At 46.9% G+C, this 25,934-nt stretch overlaps 1 protein-coding gene and 1 non-coding gene across 2 annotated transcripts in view; one reads left to right on the top strand and one right to left on the bottom strand.

The window, feature by feature from the left end:
- The window catches only part of ppp1r3a (protein phosphatase 1 regulatory subunit 3A), a 92,130-nt gene that overhangs the window by 64,417 nt on the left and 1,779 nt on the right, over positions 1-25,934 (bottom strand). The gene's annotated exons all lie outside the window — the stretch shown is intronic.
- On the top strand, positions 7,537-7,643 carry LOC116984283. Its single transcript, XR_004414951.1, has one exon. It is a non-coding gene; the product is annotated as a U6 spliceosomal RNA (small nuclear RNA).

The following is a 25,934-nucleotide window of genomic DNA, read 5'->3' as shown; positions in this document are numbered from 1 at the left end:
CCTCATGGTCACCGACCCCGTTGACCTGCAGAGGATGCGTGAATGCCAACGAGTCTTCTCGGCCGCCTCCTCTGCCAGGGTCAACTGGGTAAATGTTTTGGACTCTTGGTGGGTCCCTGGCAGGTGGACTCCCTCCCGGTAGGAGATGTGGTCTTTCATGTGGAGCTCCTCACACCTCCTCTACCTGGGAGTCTACCTGAGTCCCGGTGCGGAGACCTGGCTGGCGAACTGGCAAGAGCTGGGGATGAAAGTCGTCACCCGGCTGGGCGGGTCTCCTCAGAGTGCTTTCTTACCGGGGCAGGGTGTTGGTCATTAACCAACTGGTGGCCTCCATGCTCTGGTACAGATTGACCAGATTGGTCCCATCAGCCACCTTTGCTGGGATCATCCAGAAGAAGTTGGTGGACTTCTTCTGGGGCAACGGAAAGCACTGGGTCTCTGCATCGGTCCTGAGTCTCCCGATCGAGGAGGGCGGTCAGTCGCTGGTGTGCATTCGCACCAAGTTTGCGGCTCTCCGCCTCAGGACCTTGCAGAGATACCTATACTCAGGGCATCCTCCCAGGTGGCACGTGCTGGCGATGCATTTTTTCCAACAGGGACGTACACAGATACAGGTGGTGGGCGTCAGCAGTGCTGTCCTGCAGAGGATGCCCAGCTTCTACCGGGACTTGCTAAGAGTCTGGATCTTGCTTGCCGTCAACCGGGCCCCCCCTCCGCCGGCGGAGGTCGACAATCTGGGTTTGAGAGCAGCCGGTCCTCGTCCCGCCCCACCGGGTGTCAGGGAGGTTCGAACGTGTGGAGTACTTGCGGCTGAGCAAACCCCCGCTCAGCTGGATGTACTCATCGGACCCAGGCTCCGTAATCCATCCCGGGAGCCGGTCCCACACAACTTGAGCCGCCTTTCCTCGACATCCTTCGTCTCCCTCCGAGACACAGGGAGGCGTGTCCTGTACGGGCTCCTCCTCCACACCCTGCACTTCCTCGCCCTGGTCCACCGTCCGGACACCAAGTGGCGGTCGGTGTTGCCTTCCGGTCGCGAGGGGGGCCCCCGGTGGGGGTCCATCTACGCAGGGATTCTCCCCCTCTACATCATCGGGGACCTGGGGTGGAGGGTATTGCACCGAGTTGTTCCCTGCAACCTGTTTCTCTCGCAGTTCACAGACTCGCCAGCCGCCTGCCACTGTTACGGGCTGGAAGAGTCTGTGTACCACGTGTACATGTAGTCAGTGAGGCTACAGCCACTGTTTCAATTTCTAAAGGGGCTGCTCCTTGCCTTCTGGCTGCATTTCCACCCACCATCCTCATCTTTGGACATGAGGATGCATCCTCAATAAGGATGGGAAATAGTGATTTAATATTTAAGAATCTTTGTTTACTTTGTATTATGGTGGTGGGTTTGTTTGTATTTTTGTAAATAGTTGATTAAAAATAAAAAACTTCTTCCCGACAACCATCAGGTTATTAAACACTGCAACCTCCAACTAAGCTTCGAACTTAGACTTGGGGGCATTGGTTATGATCTTTTGCACTATTATTGGCTGTTTATTTTATGTGTGTGTATATGTAGATAACATTATAGGTCCGACTACACCGAGCTTAGTCTGCAAACAACAGCCTGACGTATGTGTTTTTATTGTCCAAGTGGTCCAGTGCACGCACACACGCGCACACACGCACACGCGCGCGCGCGCACGCACACACACACACGCACACGCAAGCACACGCACGCACATACACACACACACACACCCACACACACGCACGCACATGCACGCACATACACACACACACACACGCACACACACCCACACACACACACACACGCATGCACCAACACACACACACACACACACCTACACACACACCCACCCACACATACACACACCCACGCACACACAAACGTACACACAAACACACACACCCACCCACACACACACACGCATGCACCCACATACACACACACACATGCACGCACACACACACACACACACACACACCATCCCACACAAACACTCCCAGCCACACACACACACACACACACACACACACACACACACACACACACACACACACACACACACACACACACACACACACATACACACACACACACACACACCCACACAGGCACGCACACCCACACAGGCACACACCCACCCACCCCACACGCACGCATGCACACACACACTGCATGCAGGTACAGCAGGCAGTGAAGAAAGCGAATGGCATGTTGGCCTTTATAACAAGAGGAATCGAATATAGGAGCAAAGAGGTCCTTCTGCAGTTGTACAGAGCCCTAGTGAGACCACACCTGGAGTATTGTGTGCAGTTTTGTTCCCCTAATTTGAGGAAGGACATTTTTGAGGGAATGCAGCATAGGTTTACAAGGTTAATTCCCGGGATGGCGGGACTGTCAAATGCTGAGAGAATGGAGCAGCTGGGCTAGTACACTCTGGAGTTTAGAAGGATGAGAGGAAATCTCATTGAAACGTATAAGATTGTTAAGGGCTTGGACACACTAGAGGCAGGAAACATGTTCCCGATGTTGGGTGAGTACAGAACCAGGGGCCACAGTTTAAGAATAAGGAGTAAGCCATTTAGAATGGAGACGAGGAAACACATTTTCTCACAGAGAGTGGTGAGTCTGTGGAATTCTCTGCCTCAGAGGGCGGTGGATGCAGGTTCTCTGCAGGTACCCCGTTCCTGCCTTTACCCCATATAACCATATAACCATATAACAATTACAGCACGGAAACAGGCCATCTCGACCCTTCTAGTCCGTGCCGAACACGTATTCTCCCCTAGTCCCATATACCTGCGTTCAGACCATAACCCTCCATTCCTTTCCCGTCCATATAACTATCCAATTTATTTTTAAATGATAAAAACAAACCTGCCTCCACCACCTTCACTGGAAGCTCATTCCACACAGCCACCACTCTCTGAGTAAAGAAATTCCCCCTCATGTTACCCCTAAACTTCTGTCCCTTAATTCTCAAGTCATGTCCCCTTGTTTGAATCTTCCCTACTCTCAGTGGGAAAAGCTTATCCATGTCAAATCTATCTATCCCTCTCATCATTTTAAAGACCTCTATCAAGTCCCCCCTTAACCTTCTGCGCTCCAAAGAATAAAGCCCTAACTTGTTCAACCTTTCTCTGTAACTTAGTTGCTGAAACCCAGGCAACATTCTAGTAAATCTCCTCTGTGCTCTCTCTATTTTGTTGACATCCTTCCTATAATTAGGCGACCAAAATTGTACACCATACTCCAAAATTGGCCTCACCAATGCCTTGTACAATTTTAACATTACATCCCAACTTCTATACTCAATGCTCTGATTTATAAAGGCCAGCACACCAAAAGCTTTCTTTACCACCCTATCTACATGAGATTCCACTTTCAGGGAACTGTGCACAGTTATTCCCAGATCCCTCAGTTCACCTGCATTCTTCAATTCCCTACCATTTACCATGTACGTCCTATTTTGATTTGTCCTGCCAAGATGTAGCACCTCACACTTATCAGCATTAAACTCCATCTGCCATCTTTCAGCCTACTCTTCCAACTGGCATAAATCTCTCTGTAGACTTTGAAAATCTACTTCATTATCCACAACCCCACCTATCTTAGTATCATCTGCATACTTACTAATCCAATTTACCACACCATCATCCAGATCATTGATGTACATGACAAACAACAGTGGACCCAACACAGATCCCTGTGGCACCCCACTAGTCACTGGCCTCCAACCTGACAAACAACCATCCACCATTACTCTCTGGCATCTCCCATTCAGCCACTGTTGAATCCATCTTGCTACTCCACCATTAATACCCAACCATTGAACCTTCTTAACCAACCTTCCGTGAGGAACCTTGTCAAAGGCCTTACTGAAGTCCATATATACAACATCTACTGCTTTACCCTCATCAATTTCCCGAGTAACCTCTTCAAAAAATTCAAGATTAGTCAAACATGACCTTCCAGGCACAAATCCATGTTGACTGTTCCTAATCAGACCCTGTTTATCCAGGTGCTTATATATATTATCTCTAAGTATCCTTTCCATTAATTTGGCCACCACTGACGTCAAACTCACAGGTCTATAATTGCTAGGTTTACTCTTAGACCCCTTTTTAAACAATGGAACAACATGCGCAGTACGCCAATCCTCCGGCACTATTCCCGTTTCTAATGACATTTGAAATATTTCTGTCATAGCCCCTGCTATTTCTACTCTAACTTCCCTCAATGTCCTAGGGAATATCCTGCCCGGACCTGGAGACTTATCCACTTTTATATTTCTCAAAAGTGTCAGTACTTCCTCTTCTTTGATCCTCATAGTTTCCATAGCTACTCTACTTGTTTCCCTTACCTCACATAATTCAATATCCTTCTCCTTGGTGAAAACCGAAGAAAATAAATTGTTCAATATCTCCCCCATCTCTTTTGGCTCTGCAGATAGCTGTCCACTCTGTCTCTCTAATGGACCAATTTTATCCCTCGTTATCCTTTTACTATTAATATAGCTGTAGAAACCCTTTGGATTTACTTTCACCTTACTTGCCAAAGCAACCTCATATCTTCTTTTAGCTTTTCTAATTTCTTTCTTAAGATTCTTTTTACATTCTTTATACTCCTCAAGCACCTCATTTACTCCATGCTGCCTATAATTATTGTAGAACTCTCTCTTTTTCCGAACCAAGTGTCCAATTTCCCTTGAAAACCATGGCTCTTTCCAATTTTTACTATTTCCTTTCAACCGAACAGGGACATAAAGATTCTGTACTCTTAAAATGTCACCTTTAAATGTCCTCCATTTCTCTTCCACATCTTTCCCATAAAACAAACTGTCCCAATTTACTCCTTTTAAATCCTTTCGCATCTCCTCAAAGTTAGCCTTTCTCCAATCAAAAATCTCAACCCTAGGTCCAGTTCTGACCCTCTCCATTATTATATTGAAACTAATGGTATTGTGATCACTGGTCCCGAACTGTTCCCCAACGCATACCTCTGCCACCTGACCCGTCTCATTTCCTAACAGGAGGTCCAGCACCGCCCCTTCTCTAGTAGGTACTTCTATGTATTGCTGCAAAAAACTATCCTGCACACATTTTACAAACTCCAACCCATCCAGCCCATTTACAGAATGTGTTTCCCAGTCTATGTGTGGAAAATTGAAATCTCCCACAATCACTACCTTGTGCTTACTACTAATATCTGCAATCTCCTTACATATTTGCTCTTCCAATTCTTGCTCCCCTGACTCCGCTATTTTTAAGAGCCCTGTCTAGCTCTCTTGAATGCATCCAGAGCACCTGCATCCACCGTCCTCTGAGGCAGAGGACCCTTAAGTACAAACCCTTGATTATCTTATGTTTCTATGAGATGCCCTCTCCTCCTTCAAAATTCCTCAGTATACAAGCCCAGCCGTTCCATTCTCTCAGCAATCCCGGGAATTAACCTTGTGAACCTACGCTGCACTCCCTCGAAAGCACAAATTAGTATGCAAACTTAAAGCACACGGTATTGGGGTTTCAGTATTGAGAACTAGCTGGCAGACAGGAAGCAAAGAGTAGAAGTAAACGGGTCATTTTCAGAATGGCAGGCAGTGACTAGTGGCGTACCGCAAGGCTCAGTGCTGGGACCCCAGCTATTTAAAATATATATTAATGATCTGGATGAGGGAATTGAATGCAACATCTCCAAGTCTGCGGATGACACAAAGCTGGGGGGATGTGTTAGCTGTGAGGAGGATGCTAGGAGGCTGCAAGGTGACTTGGATAGGCTGGGTGAGTGGGCAAATGCATGGCAGATGTAGTATAATGTGGATAAATGTGAGGTTATCCACTTTGGTGGCAAAAACAGGAAAGTAGACTATTATTTGAATGGTGGCCGATTAGGAAAAGGGGAGATGCAACGAGACCTGGGTGTCATGCTACACCAGTCATTGAAAGTAGGCATGCAGGTGCAGCAGGCAGTGAAGAAAGCAAATGGTATGTTAGCATTCATAGCAAAAGGATTTGAGTATAAAAGCAGGGAGGTTCTACTGCAGTTGTACAGGGTCCTGGTGACACCACACCTGGAGTATTGTGTACAGTTTTGGTCTCCTAATCTGAGGAAAGACATTCTTGCCATAGACGGAGTACAGAGAAGGTTCACCAGACTGATTCCTGGGATGGCAGGACTTTCATATGAAGAAAGACTGGATAAACTCGGCTTGTACTCGCTAGAATTTAGAAGATTGAGGGGGGAACTTATAGAAACTTTAAGGGGTTGGACAGGCTAGATATAGGAAGATTGTTGGGGAAGTCCAGAACAAGGGGTCCGAGATGAGAAAAACATTTTTCACACAGAGAGTGGTAAATCTGTGGAATTTTACTTCGGAGTCACGTGAGTGATTCCGTGAAGAACCCCGTCCAGTCCGCATGCGCATCATTACGTCAGTCGCTTTGGCGCAGATGGCTGGGAGGAACGGAGCTCCGCCAGCGGCAAGTTTAAAAAATCCTGCAGGTAAGTTTAAACTTACCTTTCAGGTTGTCCGTTGCGGGAATCCCTTTTTCGTAGGTCCCTGCTGGATATCGAGTTGGGCAAAACCCGGTGGACTGTGGGAAATTTGTTGGCCGCGGGGCTGCCGGCTTCGGACCGCGGGAGTGCGTTAGCAGGCGGCCGGTGGGTTTTGCTGGTTGAGTCGCGGACAGAATGGTCCGCAACTCCCGAGGGTAAATTGGCCGCGGGGGTTTTGTTGACCATGGGTTGTACAAGCCATGACCACGATAGTTGGTTGTGGCTGTGGGGCTTGTTGTTCGAGTCGCTGACAGGGAGGTCAGCGACTCCCGAAATGTGTTTAAATATGGGCCGCAGGGTTCGCTAGATCACGGGGATACCGGCTACGGTCCGCGGTAAATGAGGAGCCGGTGGCCGTCGGACATTTTGTTAGTCCCTGGCAGTAGGTCAGTGACTCCCGAGGTCGGGGTGCAGACTGAGCGTGGTGGCGTACCCGACTCATTGAGGCAGGGGGGGGGGGCCCGACTTGGCAGCCCATATGAGGAAACCATGTGGAGCCTGGCCAGGAGTTTCCCTCTGTCATATATGTATGTCCTCACATGTGCGTTATCCTGATATGGTAAGCCATATCAGGAAAGGTCATCAGGGGATTGCGGCAGTACCTGTTTCAGGGCTGCTTACCAATTCCCTCAGTGGAGAGGAGTACAAGGGGTCAGTGTGTAGCTGACCCCAACCCAGGAAGTGAGACTTGTGGTTTATCACCCTTATGTGTCTATGGCAGTAGCATTTTCTGTTATTTCTGTGGAGGTTTCAGGTATAGGTCCAAGCTGGCCTTCAAGTAGAATTTACAGTTCACGCATCCCGGCAGTGCTGCCCTCCAAATTAAGGAGGTGAATGCAACCTACTTCAGGGGCCTTTGGGCTTGCCTCAAGACCACCGGTAACTATGCAGGTACGTGAGGCTGGTTTTCCTGTAACATGGGTTGTGAGGACTGGGTCCAGTGTATTAGTTTCTAGTGGCATGCAGTGCTCACTTTCGCAGCACATATTTAAAAAATTGGAACGATACACAGAAGACTGGAGTAGGCCTGTGCAAGGATGACACGCAAATTTGGGAAGCGTTCAAGAAGGGCAGACATTATAGTCGCCATTAGGTCACGTTGTGACTATCATACCAAGACAGGTGATTATCATCTACTTCAATAAAAGGAAATGGGAAGCCTTGTTGAGCTCTATTTATCAGTCACCTGTGGGAGTTACACCAGGTGGTGTCATAGTAATTCTGCTCATTAAAGGGACTGTGCACATTTCTTCCCCAAGACGCCAGATTATTCATATTAAAAGTAAATAAATCCCAGATTTACTGGGATGGGCGTCTTCATAAATGTCTTTGCCTATGCCATATAACTGTTCAGTTTTGTTCCAGCATTTCACACTATGTCTGATGAACGGGAGCCAGAGGAGCTCCAATCCTTTCCTATAAATGGCGTTGGCATCTGGAAAGAGCACGACTGGAGTCGCTAGCACGTGCAGCCTGTTTGGTGAAGGAGGATACCAACAGAGCATCGATTTGCATGGCTAGTCCTGGCGGCTGCTGTAGGCAGTGACCTGACAATCCCAACTCAGAATGAGTGCCAAGTCAGACATGGTTTCATCTCGTCGCAGTCTGATGACGCTCCATCTTAAGGCATGTCAGGCAGCAGCACCTAGTAAGGGCTGCAAAATTCCTCCCACTCAATCGGAGTGGTCGAGAAGGTGCTACAGGCGTATACACATGTGCCTGAAGCAGCACCTGTTTGCAAGGTTGCCATTCCTCCCACTTGGTTCACCACAGTGGTCGAGATGGTGCAGGTATACATGCACACAGGCCTGAGGCAGCTCCTGTTGCAGGTTGTATAGGTCATCCAACGCGGATGTACAGCGGATGCAGATGGAGCCACACATATAAGATTGTGGGAAATGGTGTCGAACAACATGCTTGGTACAGAGGCATATACAGGCAAATGGAGGAGATGGATGGTGATATCTGCTTCAGCTGCGATTACTCCCACCCTAAAAGAGTGTCTAAGGTTAGTATGGATTAATTCCAAACATGAATCCGAACATGACTATGTGCCGGGATCCCATGCTCAATGCATAAGGCACGACGATCATATGAGGGCAGTGGGCTTTGCCTCTAAAGGTTTCTGCTCAGTCGGAGATGGACAAGCCACTACAAGAGGAGTTGGCCAGCAGCATCAGCGATCTAATGGGAATGACACCATTAGCAGACTCTGCAAATGAAATTTCGTTTGGAACTCCAGCAAAGGTAAGAGACCTGGAGATAGAGATGCTAGTGTAGGTCTCGTTATTTACCTCCATGGAAGTCATTATGGTACGAACAGTATTCAGCATTGATAATGTATCTGGAGTCAGGAGGTTTTCCATGCATTGTCAAGTATCAGTCATACGTATGACATAGCTACATTCGCTACATGCTCAGCTCTAAGTTGATACGCTATGGTGGTGGCAGATGTTAGTCAAATGGCAATCAAGTCAAGTATCCTGTCGTAATTACCTATATCGTTTGCTATTGGTGTATCATCAAGTTCAGATCAATGTCAGATCAACCCAAGTTCAGATCAACCCAGAAGGGGTGTTAAACCACAAGATATTTATGGAATGTTTTGCCTCGACAGTAGGGTCGTTATATGTACATTCTAGATCCCGCTGTAGGGTTTCTATGGTCTGATTGGTCTATGCAATTTTCTTCCCGGGGTTTGTCGGGAATGATAATTCAATTTAGTACGCTTGTGTTTTAGACCTAACCTTCTGCTGATGCAGCCTGTGGCTTGGGAAATCAGTTTTGCAGGATGACTATCAAGGATGGCCTGCATATTCTGAATGGATTGTTTTATGGTTGGTTTGTCACACCGATGCATGGATATGTTCACTCTGGAGTGCGGAGATAGCATCGGGAAAGTAGGACATTTCTTTTCAGGATATGGGATGTGTTTTGTTTCATGCTGATATTACATGTAATATGGTACGGTTTTGATGTCTTAAGAGTTCATTCTTAAATTATAATACAATTGTTTTGGGCCATTTATTGTATCCAATGTGTTTTCTGTCATGTTGGTGGCAGCGAACGGGGTCCACTCTGATGGGTGTCACCCTAGATATCGTGTGTGCAAACAATATCTTCAATACAAGTTCTCCCAGGACAAGCACAAGCAGTATGGATTTGACGTTGTGTTAACAATGCTTCACCAGGTGGTTCCAACTATATCCTTAGTCATGGCTCGAGTATCGACACAATGAGTGTAGACAGTGCAAAAGTACGGCTACACAGGATGGAAGAGGCTGAAGATGCCATTTGTTGCATATCTCATCTACTCAAGCAGTGCAAACCAGGGGTGAGAAGGGTTTAGGATAATATTTTGGCATTTCCCACGGGTTCACTTCCATGGGAAGGGCACACTAGCTAAGATATCAATGTTATCAGAAGCCTTAGAGGTGTGGAATTAGCATTCGTTTTCTGGTTATGCAGGTATTTAGACTGACAGCTCTTAATTACATTTCCACCAGGGCGGCATCGGCGTCAGCAAGCAGGGCATCCCCATCGATCTTATGATTGTGGCCGCAGGATGGTCAAGTGAATTGTTTTGCAAAAATTCTACCATAAAGTCGATTGCCGACAAGGGGCTATTTTGCCCATTCTGTTTGAGTTCAGGTTTTCACAGTTTCCCCTGGGATAGAGGGGTTGCTATTGATTTCATTATGTGGATAAGTCATGAATATGTTTGCAAACAATGACATGCTTAATGCACTTTTTAGTCACTCATTCTGAGTCAATCAATGCAGTGTGACGCCGGATTTGAATCTACGGCATGAAATCACAGAGCTTTGAAATCTTCACGGAATCACTCACGTGACTCCGAAGTAAAATAGTAAGATTAAACGAGAACTTACCAGTTTGAAGTTTGATCTTTATTTTATGAGCAGTTGGTGATTACGTGCCCACCACGTCTAACCCTCTCTCTCATAAAAAGGTAATTTCTTGGTAGTTCTCATGTTGCTGATCTTACAATGTTATTTCGATCTGCTGTTATCTGTGATTTTATACCGCTGCTTTGAAGATTGATGCGCATGCGGACTGGACGGGGTTCTTCACGTAATCACCAACGTAACTCCTCATAAAATAAAGATCAAACTTCAAACTGGTAAGTTCTCGTTTAATCTTACTATTCTCTGCCACAGAAGGTAGTTGAGGCCAGTTCATTGGCTATATTTAAGAGGGAGTTAGATGTGGCCCTTGAGGCTAAAGGGATCAGGGGGTATGGAGAGAAGGCAGGTACAGGATACTGAGTTGGATGATCAGCCATGATCATATTGAATGGCGGTGCAGGCTCAAAGAGTCGAATGGCATACTCCTGCACCTATTTTCTTTGTTTCTATGTTTCTGAATGTTCTTCCTCAAATTTGGAGACCAAAACTGCACACAATACTCCAGGTGTGGTCTCACTAGGGCCCTGCACAAGTGCAGGACCTATACTCAACTATTCTTGTTATGAAGGCCAACATGCCATACGATTTATTCACTGCCTGCTGTACCTGCATGCTTTCATTTAATTGACTGATGAACAAGGACCCCCCAAATCCCGTTGCACTTCCCCTTTTCCCAACTTGACACAATTTAGATAATAATCTGCCTTCCTGTTTTTGCTACCAAAATGGATAACCTCACATTTATAATAATAATAATAATAAATTTTATTTATGGGCGCCTTTCAAGAGTCTCAAGGACACCTTACAAAAGTTTAGCAGGTAGAGGAAAAACATGTAAGGGGAATGAAATAAATAGTAGAGACATGACTAGTACACAAAGTAAAGACAGAATACAATTCAAAACACAATATGAGGCAATTAGTGCACAGATGAAAAGGGAGGGGGACGTGGGGCTAAGGATAGGCAGAGGTGAAGAGATGGGTCTTGAGGCGGGACTGGAAGATGGTGAGGGACAAGGAATTGCGGATCAGTTGGGGGTGGGAGTTCCAGAGCCTGGGAGCTGCCCTGGAGAAGGCTCTGTCCCCAAAACTGCGGAGGTTGGACTTGTGGATGGAGAGGAGACCGGCTGATGTGGATCTGAGGGACCGTGAGGGTTGGTAGGGGGAGAGGAGGTCAGTGAGATATGGGGGGGGGCAGATGGTGGAGGGCTTTGTAGGTGTGGATCAGGATCCACATTAAACTGCATCTGCCATGCATCTGCCCACTCAACCAACCTGTCCAAGTCACCCGGCATTCTCACAGTTCACACTGCCACCCAGCTTTGTGCCATATGAAAATTTGCTAATGTTACTTTGAATCCCTTCATCCAAATCATTGATGTATATTGTAAATAGCTGCGGTCCCAGCACCGAGCCTTGCCACCCGTTAATCCCTCCACTTTGTTTCCTGTCGGCCAACCAATTTTCTATCCGCCAGCACTCTACCCGCTGTGCCATGTGCCCTAATTTTGCCCACTAATCTCCGATATGGGACCTTATCAAATGCTTTCTGAAAGTCCAGGTACACTACATCCACTGATTCTCCCTTGTCCATTTTCCTAGTTACATCCTCCAGTCCAGAAGATTAGTCAAGCATGATTTCCCCTTCGTAAATCCATGCTGACTCGGACCGATCCCGATTCTGCTATTCAAATGTGCAGCTATCTCATCTTTTATAATTGACTCCAGCATCTTCCCCACCACCGATGTAAGGCTGACTAGTCTATAATTCCCTGTTTTCTATCTCCTGCCTTTCTTAAAATGTGGGATCACATTAGCTACCCGCCAATCCATGGGAACTGATCCTGAAGCTATAGAACATTGGAAAATGATCACCAATGCATCCACGATTTCTAGAGCCATCTCCTTAAGTACCCTGGGATGCAGACCATCAGGCCCTGGGGATTTATCAGTCTTCAGTCCCATCAGTTTACCCAACACTATTTCCTGCCTAATGTGCATTTCCATCAGTTCCTCTGTCAGCCCAGATCCTCTGGCCACTAGTACATCAGGGAGATTGTTTGTCTTCTCCTTAGTGAAGATGGACCCAAAGTACCTGTTCAACTCGTCTGACATTTCCTTGTTCCCCATAATAAATTTACCTTCTTCAGTCTTCAATGGTCCAACTTTGGTCCTAACTAATTCTTTCCTCTTCACTTACCTAAGGAAGCTTTTACTATCCTCCTTTATATTCTTGGCTAGCTTACCTCCGTACTTCATCTTTTCCCCTCGTATTGCCTTTTTAGTTATCTTCTGTTGCTCTTTAAAAGTTACCCAATCCTCTGGCTTCCCGCTCACATTTGCTATTTTATACTGTCCCTTCTCACCTTGAACCTATGTCCGCTGGTTTTTGATTCCCCTACCCTGGCTAAAAGACACTGTGCATTCACCCTGTCAATTCCCCTCATGATTTGAAACACTTTTATAAGAATACCCCTTCAGCTCCTGCGCTCCATCGAAAATTATCTGCAGGCCAGCCTTCCTGGATTATTTTTCCATTTGTTCAGTAGCTTATTCTTAATAATAATAATAATAATAATAATATATCTTTTATTGTCATTGCACGTCAGTGCAACGAGATTTAGTGTGCAGCTCCACTGATGTACAAGAAAGGTAAATAAATACAATACATAAATAAACAAGCTGAATTGATTGACGTGACCATCTGAGGGAGACTGTCCAAAGGGGGTGGGTGGGGGGGCACTCATTAGGGCCGGTTCAGAGCCGCTATAGCTCTGAATAAGGTTGTGCAAGCATGTAACTGCTGTTTGTCATACATATAAATTATTTGGACATCAATGTAGATGGGTTGGTTAGTAGCATTGCAGACAACACTAATATTGCTGGAGTTCTAGACCGTAACGAAGGTTGTCAAGATATGCCGTGAGATGTAGGTCAGCAACAGAAATGGGCTGAGAAATGGCAGAGCAAGTTTAACCTGACCTAGTGTGAAGTGCTGCACTTTGGCAGGTCAAATGTAAGAGGAAAATATATAATTAAGGGCGGCCATGGTGGCGCAGCTGTAGAGTTGTTGCCTTATAGCACTTGCAGCGCCGGAGACCCGGGTTCGATCCTGACTATGGGCGCTGTCTGTACGGAGTTTGTTCGTTCTCCCCGTGATTGCGTGGGTTGTCTCCGAGATCTTCAGTTTCCACCCACACTCCAAATGTATGTAGGCTTATTGGCTTGGTGTATGTGTGAATTGTCCCTAGTGTGTTTAGGATAGTGTTAATGTGCGGGGATCGCTGGTCAGTGCGGATTCGGTGGGCCGAAGGGCCTGTTTCTGCGCTGTATCTCTAAACTAAACCATACCAGTGTTGATATAATGAGGGAATATGGCATACCCATCCATAGGTCCCTGAACCTAGCAACATGTATATAGGTTAAGAAGGAACTGCAGATGCTTGAAAATCGAAGGTAGTAAAGTGCTGGAGAAACTCAGCATCTATGGAGCGAAGGAAATAGGCAACGTTTCGGGCCGAAACCCTACTTCAGACTGATGTGGGGTGGGGGGTCCGGGAAGAAGAAAGGAAGCGGAGGGCTGAGGGAGAGCTGAGAATGGGAAGAGACAATAAGGTCTACCGGAAATTGGGGAAGTCAATGTTCATGCCGCTGGGGAGTAAACTGCCCAAGCGGAATATGGGGTGCTGCTCCTCCAATTTCCCGTGGTGCTCACTGGCCATGGAAGAGGCCCAGGACACAAAGGTCAGATTCGGAATTGGAGGGGGAGTTGAAGTGCTGAGACACCGGGAGATCAGGTTGGTTATTGGGGACCTAGCGGAGGTGTTCGACGAAATGATCGCCAAGCCTGCACTTGGTCTCACTGATGTAGATCAGCTGACATCTAGAGCAGCAATAGATGCAATAGATGAGGTTGGAGGAGGTGCAGGTGAACCTCTGTCACACCTGGAATGACTGCTTGGGTCCTTGAATGGAGTCGAGGGGGAAGGTAAAGCAACGAGTGTAGCATCTCTTGCGTTTGCAAGGGAAAGTGCCCGGGGAGGGGGTGGTGCGGGAGGGAAGGGAAGAATTGACCAGGGAGTTATGGAGGGAGAAATCTTTGTGGAAAGCAGACAGGGGGGGAGATGGGAAGATGTGGCGAGTGGTGGGGTCACGCTGGAGGTGGCGAAAATGACAGAGGACTATTTGTTGTATGTGACGGCTAGTGGGGTGAAAGGTGAGGACTAGGGGGACTGGGAGGACGGGGAGAGAGAGCAGTTATGGGGTATTGAAGAGACCCTGGTGAGAGCCTCAACTATAGTGGGGAGAGGAACCCTGTTCCCTGAAGAATTAGGTCATTTCCGATGCCCTGGTATGGAAATCCTGGGAGCAGGTGCGGCGTAGACGGAGGAATTGGGAGTAGATGATGGAGTCCTTACAGGAAGCAGAGTGGGAAGAAGTGTAGTCTAGGTAGCCATGGGAGTCAGTGAGTTTATAGTGGATGTCGGTCAGAAGTCTATCACCTGCGATGGAGATAGTGAGGTCAGAAATAGTAGGGAAGTGTCGGAAATGGTCCATGATTTGAGTATTTGAGTGCCGGATGGAAGTTAGTGGTGAAATTGATGAAGTCAGTGAGTTGTGTGTGGGTGCAGGAGGTAGCACCAATGGAATTGTTGATGTAGCAGAGGTAGAGGTCGGGGATGGGGCCCTGGTACGTTTCGAACAAGGATTGTTCAACGTACCCTACAAAGAGGCAGGCACAAGTGGGGCGCATGCGCGTGCCCATAGCTACGCCTTGTATTTGGAGGAAATGGGAGGAGTCAAACGAAAAGTTATTAAGGGTAAGGACCAGCTCTGCTAGGCGGAGGAGAGTGTCAGTAAATGGGGATTGGTTGGTTCTCCGGTCAAGGAAGAAACAGAGTGCTTCAAGACCCTCCTGGTGGGGGGATAGAGGTGTAGAGTGACTGGACGTCCATAGTGAAGATGAGGGAATGGGGGCCTAGAGAACGGAATTACCGGAGACGACAGAGAGTGTCTGAGGTGTCTTGAACATAGGTAGGGATGGATTTAACCAGGGGTGATAGGATGGAGTCGAGGTATGTGGAAATAAGTTCGGTAGGGCACGAACAGGCAGAGACAATGGGTCTACCAGGACAGTCAGGTTTGTGGATTTTAGAGAGAAGGTAAAATTGAGCTGTGCGGCGCTGGGGAACGATGAGGCTGGAGGCTCTGGGGGGGGGGGGGGAGGGGGTGCAGGGAGCCGGAGTGGATGAAGTCAGTGATGGTGCTAGAGATAGTGGCCTGGTGCTCGTCTGTGGGGTCATGGTCCAGGGGTAAGTAGGAGGAGGTGTCCGATATTTGGCGCGTGGCATCAGCTTTGTTGAGATCAACGCGCCAAACTACCACGACACCCCCCTTGTCGGCGGGTTTGATCACCCAGTCTGGGTTGTTGCGGAGTGAGTGGATGGTTGAACGTTCAGGGGGGGAGAGGTTAGAGTGAGACAGGGGAGTGGAGAAGTTGAGGCGATTGATGCCCCCCCCCAACAGGTTAAAATAAAAAGGTCTAAAGACGGTAGATGGCCATGAGTGGGGATCCATGAGGAAGGGGTCCATTGGAGATGGGAGAAGGAATCATCAATGGGAGGCGAGGACTTCTTCCCATGGAAGAACGCTGTGAGGCGGAGGCGACGGTAGAAGAGCTCCAAGGCACGGATCTCATTGAGGTGGGAATGTCGAGGGACAAAGGTGAGACCTCTGCTGAGGACAGACCGTTCGGTATCAGAGAGGGGGAGGTCAGGGGGGATGGTGAACACACGGCAGGGATGGGGGTTGGGGCCGTAGGAAGGCAGGTGCGTGGACTGAGGCCGAGGCGATGTCTGGTGGAGGGGTAGTGGGTGATCAGGGAGGAGGGGGGTTTGAAGTCTGTAGTGTGGGTGGGGAAGAGCTGGGGTCACATAGTTTGAAGGGGATGGGGAAAACCCAGTGGAACAGCCTCTGAGGTTACCGGGGTTAGGGGGATGAGCACTAGGACCCAGCGCACTCAAACCCAGGGGAGTGAGAGTTTGTAGCATGGAAGCTTCAGGCCCGGTGCTGAGTCCAGGCTGCAGGTAAGGTGACGGCTGCGGGCTGATGGAGGGCAGTGGAGTGGCGAGGGTCAGTGAAATTGATGATAGGAGTTCACGGGGAGTAGAGTCCGGGCCAGCGGGCGAAGCATGGGAGGTCCCGGTGGGTGTATGGTCGGTGGGGCGGCGAGGTTTGGCAGGCCCGGTGCAGTGGCCATGTTCGGTGGGCACAGTGCGGCGGCCATGTTCGATGGGCTTGGGGCGGTGGCCATGTTCGATGGGCCTGGTGCGGCGGCAATGTTCGGTGGGACCCGGTGCGGTGGCGATGTTCGATGGGCCCGGTACGGCGGCGATGTTCGATGGGCCCAGTGCGGTGGCAATGTTCGGTGGGTCCGGTGCGGCGGCCATGTTCGATGGGCCTGGTGCGGCGGCAATGTTCGGTGGGACCCGGTCCGGCGGCGATGTTCGATGGGCCCTGTACGGCGGCCATGTTCGGTGGGCCCAGTGCGGTGGCAATGTTCGGTGGGTCCCGGTATGGCAGCGATGTTCGATGGGCCCGGTGCGGCAGCGATGTTCGGTGGGTCCGGTGAGGTGGCGATGTACAATGGGCTCTGTGCGGCAGCGATGTTCGGCGGGCCCAGTGAGGCGGTGAGGTGAGTGGGCCCCGGTGCGGCGGGGAGGTGGGTAGGCCCTAGCGGAGCGGCGATGTTTGGCAGTCCCGGGGGGCAGCGAGGTTCAGCGCTCATGTTATGGTGGCAATAGTCGGAAGAATCGGGAGGGGGAGATATTCAGAGTTACCGGTGAGGCAGCGAGGCTCGGCATCATCGGTAGGCTGGTGAAGGTCAGCGGCAGCATCGACGTGCAGGTCGGCGAAGGCAGTGTCCTGGTGAGTCCTGGAGCTGCTCCCCATGGCCAAGATGGCGTCGCGGGACTCGGGCAGGTGGCGTGGGCCAGAGTTGGGGCCTGCGGGCGGTCGAGTCGCAGAGTGTCGGTGGTAGGAGCGGCGTGGAGGCGGGTTAGTTTCAGGTCCTTGGTGGAGTTAAGGTGGGCCAGGAATCGTTGATTGAAGACGTGGATCTTCCGGAGGATGAAATATAGTTGGGGTCCGTTGCAGGTCTGGGTGAGTGAGGCCCGAAGTTTCGGGAGAGTCAATGCGAGGTCCTGCTGGTGCCAGCACATCGCAGCCAGAGTAGATCTCAGTGCCCGGAAGGAGAATTGATGTGTATGGCAGCAAATAGCCAGTCGGTATCGATAGTCCGGCTTGGGTCCGAACTGGGAGGTAGGGAACTGGAGCTGAAAACCATGAGGTACAAGATGGAGGCGCAGGCAAATCCCGAGAAAGCAAAAGTGGCTGTGGTATCGGGTCCGGGTTAGGATGTCGTCGTACAGTTGGAGGGAAGGGGAATCACCGAGGGGGGGGGGGGGGCAGTCAGAGAGGAGGTTGTTAAACTGTCTCCGGAGGGAGGAGGAGAACTTCTTCAAAGTAGTCATACCTTGAGGAGATTTCCCAGCGGAGTAGACAAAATGTTTAAGAAGGAACATGTATATAGAGTGGTAAAGAAGGCATGCTTGCCTTCATTGTCTGGGCATAAGAGTCAGGGAGCCACAATGCAATTGTAAGACTTTGATTGGGCTGCATTTGAAGCATTGTGTGCAGTTCTGATTGCCTCATTACAGGAAGGATGTGGAGGTTTTGGATAATTTCCTTATTTCAATGATATTAGTGATGGCCCCTGACTTGGAATAATTTGTGGCAATACCGTCAATGTTCTAGCATGATTGGAGGAACTCGCAGAGTGGATGCAGAGCAGGAGGAATTGCTGAAAGAGGGAGGCGATGAGGATGAAGGGCTCTAAACAGCTGGCCATAACCGAGAATGTATGAGGTAAAACCTCCCGACCTGACCCTCAGTTAAGTTCAATGTGCAAAGTACATTGCACTTAGCTGGACTCCAAGAGAAAGACCAAAGCTTCACGACAAGGATATGATTACAAGGGAAATTACAAATTTTAACATGGGCACTGATACTGGGAAATGGCTGCTGTGGACCGGGGGGGGGGTGGAGTTGGATCTGGTATGAAGCACCACGACAGCATGGGGTTCAACACCATGGACCAGGACTCAACGCCACAAAAAGGTTAACAGCAACAGCTACACACTCCCCAATCCAATGGCCAGACACAACTTCACCTGTGGTCTACCTGTCAAAGATGGGCTTGGTCATCCACAGCAGGACATGTAATCATTGATGAAATATTCCCGACTACAAACAGGACAAGATCAAAGCAGGACATTATCTCTCGCAGATGGATGGATGCTAACACTGCCGTTTATGCTGCAATTAATTTGTGACATTAGTGATTGGAGACTTCAACATGCTTGGCTTCCTAGATGCTGCCCATCACTTTTACACTGGACAAAACTAATTCCATCATCACCTCTAAGATATTTGTCCAGTCGTTCACTATTTACAATGCTTCATCTTCAACCAGTGCCATTCTGTTTACATTTCACAACCCTGATTAGCATGTGAATAGGAAGGACATTCTTGCTATTAAGGGAGTGCAGTGTAGGTTCACCAATTTAATTCCCAGGATGGCAGGACTGACATATGATGAAAGAATGGATCGACTGCGCTTGTATTCACAGGAATGTAGAAGGATGAGAGAGAAATATATTAAATTCTTAAAGGATTGGACAGGCTAGATGCAGGAAAAATGTTCCCCATGTTGGGGAGCCCAGAACGAGGGGTCACAGTTTACGAATAAGGGGGAGGCCAATTAGGACTGAGATGAGGAAAAACTTTTTCAGCCAGAGAGTTGTGCATCTGTAGAATTCTCTGCCACAGAAGGCAGTGGAGGCCAATTCACTGGATGTATTCGAGAGAGAGTCAGATATAGCTCTTAGGGCTAATGGAAACAAGGGATATGGGGAGAAAGCAGGAACAGGGTACTGATTCTGGATGATCAGCCATGATCATATTGAATGGCAAGCTGGTTCAATGAGCCGAATGGCCTACTGCACCGATTTTCTATGTTTCCATATTTAAAAAGATCTATTGCCTGAAATGCATGGGTGTTTTGGAAACCAAGGGATAAAATTATAAATTTTAAATTGGGTTTGCATCATCATCTTAATAATTTTGAGGTATTAATGAATCTTGTAAAACCAGGCTATTTGTTTATGCATTCATACAAAAAAGGTTTTAGCTTGAAATGGTTAATGAGAAAGAAATTGTTAATATATTAAATGAGTTTGACTGAAAACCTGGCAGGAAATGTGTTGGCCTCAATAAAATACACTGAATCTCATTCAAACAGTGTTAAAGTATTGCTTGCAGCAAACCTAATTTGTTTATCATGCAATCATCCAAATGAAATTTGCAAAAATGTTTCGCATAAATTTCTAAAATTCATTGGGAAGGATGGATGAGGGTATGATGGCACCAAATTAGATGCCAGAGTGATGTATAAATGGTGTTGCCAGGATTATAGAAAAGGTTGGCTAGATTAGGTTGTTTTACTGTTTGTCGTACAAGGTAAGGAGTACCAGCAAAGGCTGACAGATATAATTGAGGCACATAACCTAATGGAAGGCTGGATGGTGTGAATAGGAATGGTCTATTTCTCCCAATTGAGACAGTAAAAGTTAGGAGGCACAGATAAAGTGGAAGGATTAGATGGTAGCTGACAAAATATTATTTCATCCAAGGAGTGAAGATCTTGAACTTGCTGCTTGAAAGACAGTTGTGGCAGTAGCTATTTAATTTCTGAATGCGTTGACATTACCTCCAAGGCTATAACCACATGTTGGAAAGCACTAAATTATGTTTTTAAATAAATCCATCTAATTGGCATTGAACGGAATCAATCTCAACAGTTTTATTAACTAATTGCATGCATTTCCAGTGGCCCCATTACAGGAGGTTTTGGAATGAATGCAGAGGAGTTTTACCAGAATGCTGCCTGGATTGGAGGGTTTCAGCTACAGGGAGTGAGTGGTTGGATAGACTTGGATTGTTTTTTCTGGAACATCGGAGGTTGAAGAGAGACGATTCAAGTACATAAAAATATGAGAGATATAGATAGGGTAGACAGTCACAACCTTTATCCCAGCGTGGACATTTCCAGCACTAGAGGACATATCGAAAAGGTGCAGGGGGGGAAGATTTTTTTTGCACTGAGCGCTGGAGGTCTAGTGTGTACTGCCAGGGGTGGTGCTGGAGGCAGATACGATAGTGGCAATTAACAGGCTTTTGGATAGGCACATGGCAGAGAATAGAGGGATATGGATCATGTACAAAGATGAGATCAGTTTAACTTGGCCTTATGTTTCCTGTGCTGTGCTGTACTCTTCTATGTTCTATGCTCTGCAAAACCTATCACAGAACATAGAACTTAGTTGGACAATTGCATGTAATTATTTTGCATTGTAAACATGAATTTTAGTCAACAAATATCTGTACAGATAGCCATATGTGCACTTTTGATTTTATCTTCATGATTTGACATAAAGTTCACAATGCAGTATAATAACATTAACTGGTAATTTATCACAGTTGTTTGAAGTCATTTGTATTGCCTTTGGAAACACTGAACTCTTCCATCTTGCATCCTTATACAGAAATATGAGTGTCTTCAAGAGTATATGCAGTGGAACCAGGTGCCACATATAAAGTGTGCAAAATATATCTCCTCTCATTTGTTTATATTTTATTTTGTTACCTTAAAACACCCTCTCTCAATCATGCTATATATCCTATAAGAGGCAGAGTTCTTTTAAAAAAAACAACCATTTCAAAAATTTCAATTAATTAAAGAATTATATAAATTTGATTAAAAGGGTGATCGTTGGTCGGCGCGGACTCCATGGGCCGAAGGGCCTGTTTCCATCCTGTATCTCTAATCAAAATTAAACTAAACTAAACTAAAAACTAAATTAAAATGGAAGCAAGGTATTCCCAATAAATCCCAATTCTACATCCTCCACAATGGTCTTTATCACATTTCTCTTTATCTCCCCCAAGCAATGTTTGCAAGACAAATTGCTGGATGGGCAGCCTCTGTGGAAGGAAATGGACAGATGACATTTTGGGTCAGGCCTCTTCATGTATCTGAAGAAGGATCCCGACCTGAAACGTGATCTGTCCCTTTCCCTCATCAAATATTGCCTGGCCCACTCAATGCCTCCTTCAGTTATTTATTATGAATTAAAGATATAGCATGAAAACAGCCCTTTCAGCCCACTGAACGATCATTGATCATCCATTCACATCCACTCTCTACAGACTAGTGGCAATTTACAGAGCCCTACCTACATACATTCCTGTAGAAGTGTCCCAACCCGAAACATTACCTAACCATTCCTTCCACAGATGCTGCCTGACCTGCCAAGTTACTCCAGCTCTTTGTATTTTACTCCAGATTCCTGCATCTGCATTCCTTGTATCCTTCAGCCACAGACATTTTTGCTCAGTATTCCAGCATGTACAAATTCCCCAAGTTCACAGCCACCAATAACTTCTTGGCCGATAAGCAAGTTTTTCTCACAAGTTGCCTGCTTCTCTCAAGAGTACATGAGCATAAACTCCTCTCAAGGAATATATATTAATTACTTACCTAGGGAAACAAGTAGAGTAGCTATGGAAACTATGAGGATCAAAGAAGAGGAAGTACTGACACTTTTGAGAAATATAAAAGTGGATAAGTCTCCAGGTCCGGACAGGATATCCCCTAGGACATTGAGGGAAGTTAGTGTAGAAATAGCAGGGGCTATGGCAGAAATATTTCAAATGTCATTAGAAACGGGAATAGTGCCGGAGGATTGGCGTACTGCGCATGTTGTTCCATTGTTTAAAAAGGGGTCTAAGAGTAAACCTAGCAAGTATAGACCTATTAGTTTGACGTCAGTGGTGGGCAAATTAATGGAAAGAATACTTAGAGATAATATATATAAGCATCTGGATAAACAGGGTCTGATTAGGAACAGTCAACATGGATTTGTGCCTGGAAGGTCATGTTTAACTAATCTTCTTGAATTTTTTGAAGATGTTACTCGGGAAATTGATGAGGGTAAAGCAGTGGATGTTGTGTATATGGACTTCAGTAAGGCCTTTGACAAGGTTCCTCATGGAAGGTTGGTTAAGAAGGTTCAATGGTTAGGTATTAATGGTGGAGTAGCAAGATGGATTCAACAGTGGCTGAATGGGAGATGCCAGAGAGTAATGGTGGATGGTTATTTGTCAGGTTGGAGGCCAGTGACGAGTGGGGTGCCACAGGGATCTGTGTTGGGTCCACTGTTGTTTGTCATGTACATCAATGATCTGGACGATGGTGTGGTAAATTGGATTAGTAAGTATGCAGATGATACTAAGATAGGTGAGGTTGCGGGTAATGAAGAAGAGTTTCAAAGTCTACAGAGAGATTTATGCCAGTTGGAAGAGTGGGCTGAAAGATGGCAGATGGAGTTTAATGCTGATAAGTGTGAGGTGCTACATCTTGGCAGGACAAATCAAAATAGGACGTACATGGTAAATGGTAGGGAATTGAAGAATGTAGGTGAACAGAGGGATCTGGGAATAACTGTGCACAGTTCCATGAAAGTGGAATCTCATGTAGATAGGGTGGTAAAGAAAGCTTTTGGTGTGCTGGCCTTTATAAATCAGAGCATTGAGTATAGAAGTTGGGATGTAATGTTAAAATTGTACAAGGCATTGGTGAGGCCAATTCTGGAGTATGGTGTACAATTTTGGTCGCCTAATTATAGGAAGGATGTCAACAAAATAGAGAGAGTACAGAGGAGATTTACTAGAATGTTGCCTGGGTTTCAGCAACTAAGTTACAGAGAAAGGTTGAACAAGTTAGGGCTTTATTCTTTGGAGCGCAGAAGGTTAAGGGGGGACTTGATAGAGGTTTTTAAAATGATGAGAGGGATAGACAGAGTTGACGTGGAAAAGCTTTTCCCACTGAGAGTAGGGAAGATTCAAACAAGGGGACATGACTTGAGAATTAAGGGACTGAAGTTTAGGGGTAACATGAGGGGGAACTTCTTTACGCAGAGAGTGGTAGCTGTGTGGAATGAGCTTCCAGTGAAGGTGGTGGAGGCAGGTTCGTTTTTATCATTTAAAAATAAATTGGATAGTTATATGGATGGGAAAGGAATGGAGGGTTATGGTCTGAGCGCAGGTATATGGGACTAGGGGAGACTATGTGTTCGGCACGGACTAGAGGGGTCGAGATGGCCTGTTTCCGTGCTGTAATTGTTATATGGTTATATCTAAGATTATTCCAGAGGACAATGACAACCTTGTAATTTTTTCCCTGCAGATTTTAAAGGTGTTTGATCTCCAACCAAATGTTCTCCCTCCAACACCACCTCGCACCCCCTTCTCCATCCTCCCTCCATGGGACTCCCCCTTGCCTATCCTTTCCCTCCTCAGAGCCTAATTCCATCCCGAGCCTCAACCATCCCCTGACCTCCCGCCCTCCAGTGCTGAAGGCTCTGTCCTCAGCAGCGGCCTTATCTTTGCACGCCTACGTCCACATTTCAATAGCCTCCAAACCTGCCATGATTTTGAGCTCATCCTCCTTTGCATCCACCCCAGGCATATTTCTTTTGCAAGGGGTCTTTCTCCCCCACCCCCCAAAAAGACAATCCATTATTTCATTTCCAACACATTTCTCCTTCTCTTCCTGGACTCCCTCTACCAGTCTTCTATCCTCTCGGGACCATTTTATTTCCAACTGCTGGCATGAAATGATGGCCCAGTTAGGCAGAGGTGCATTTGCACCTCCTCCAACCTCATCTACTGTATCCGTCGTTCCAGATGTGGACTCGTATACATCAGCGAGACCAAACATAGACTGGGCGATAGTCTCGCTGAACACCTTCGCTCGGTCCGACTGGACCTATGTGATCTCTCGGTTGCCGAACACTTTAACTCCACTTCTCTTTCTCACTCTGACCTTTCTCTCCTGAGCCCCCTCCATTGTCAAAGTGAGGCCAAGTACAAATTGGAGGAACAGCACCTTATATTTCGCTTGGGTAGCTTACAACCCAGCAGTCTCAATATTGATTTTTCTACCTTCAAGTAACCCTTTCATCCCCTCTCTCTCCATCCCTACCCCGCCCTAGTCATTGTACTAGTTTCACTGTTATCCTGGTGAGTTTCATTGTCTGTAACACGTTTTCACCAAGCCCACAGCTAACGATTGCCCCTTTTCTTGATCATCATCAATTTTTTGCAGATCATTCATTTGTTCTGCATCTCCCTATATCACCGTCTATATCTCTCATTTCCCTTTCCCCTGACTCACAACCTCTGAAGAAGGGTCTCAACCCGAAATGTCACCTATTCCTTTTCTCCAGAGATGCTGCCTGACCCACTGAGTTACTCCAGCTTTTTGTGTCTATCTTCCTACAGACAGAGGAGATTAGTTGAACTTGACATCAGGTTTGGCATAGACATTGTGGGACAATGGGCCTATTCCTGACCTGTACTGTTCTATGTTCTATGTTCTAAATCAGCCTCAAAACCAACGTAAATGCAATGTTCTCTTGACTGCCCCCTACCTCATCTCTTTCCTCCACTTTACTATGCATGTTATCTCTAGCTTTAGATCAACAGTGCCCGGTCTTGCATTGCACCCTCTTGAGCAAAGGCATTTAATATAACTGATATTCATGTGATTATAGTGATATGAAATGAAAATATCCACCTATCCACCTTGGTTGGAGAGTTGCAAAAAGTTGTTAAAAGGAGTGATTAGTGATGTCATCATAAGGTCATAAGTAATAGGAGCAGAATTAGGCCATTTGGCCTATCAAGTCTACCACGCCATTAAATCATGGCTGATCTATCTCTCCCTCCCAACCACATTCTCCTGCTTTCTCCCCATAGCACCTGACACCCGTACTAATCAATAATCTATATGTCTGTTTTAAAAACATCCATTGTTTTGGGCTCCGCAGCCTTCTGTTGTGAATTCCACAGATTTACCACCATTGACTAAAGAAATTCCTTCTCATCTCCTTCCTAAAGGAACGTCCTTTAATTCTGATGTGATGACCTCTCACCCTAGACTCGCCCACTAGTGGAAACATCCTCTCCACATCCTCTATCCAAACGTTTCACTATTCAGTATGTTTCAATGAGGTCCCCCTTCATTCTTCTAAACTCCAGCGAGTACAGACCCAGTGTCGTCAAACGCTCATCATGTTAACCCACTCATTCCTGGGATCATTCTTGTAAACCTCCTCTGGACTCTCTCCAGGGCCAGCCTATCCTTCCTCAGATACTGTGCCCCAGAATTGCTCACAATACTCCAAATGCAGCCTGACCAACGCCTTATAGAGCCTTAGCATTACATCCCTGTTTTTGTATTCCAATCCTCTTGAA

The sequence above is a fragment of the Amblyraja radiata genome, chromosome 19 (assembly GCF_010909765.2).
Source record: "Amblyraja radiata isolate CabotCenter1 chromosome 19, sAmbRad1.1.pri, whole genome shotgun sequence".
Taxonomy (NCBI): domain Eukaryota; kingdom Metazoa; phylum Chordata; class Chondrichthyes; order Rajiformes; family Rajidae; genus Amblyraja; species Amblyraja radiata.
Note: the sequence above shows the minus strand (reverse complement) of the source record. Positions and strands in the feature narration are given on the sequence as shown.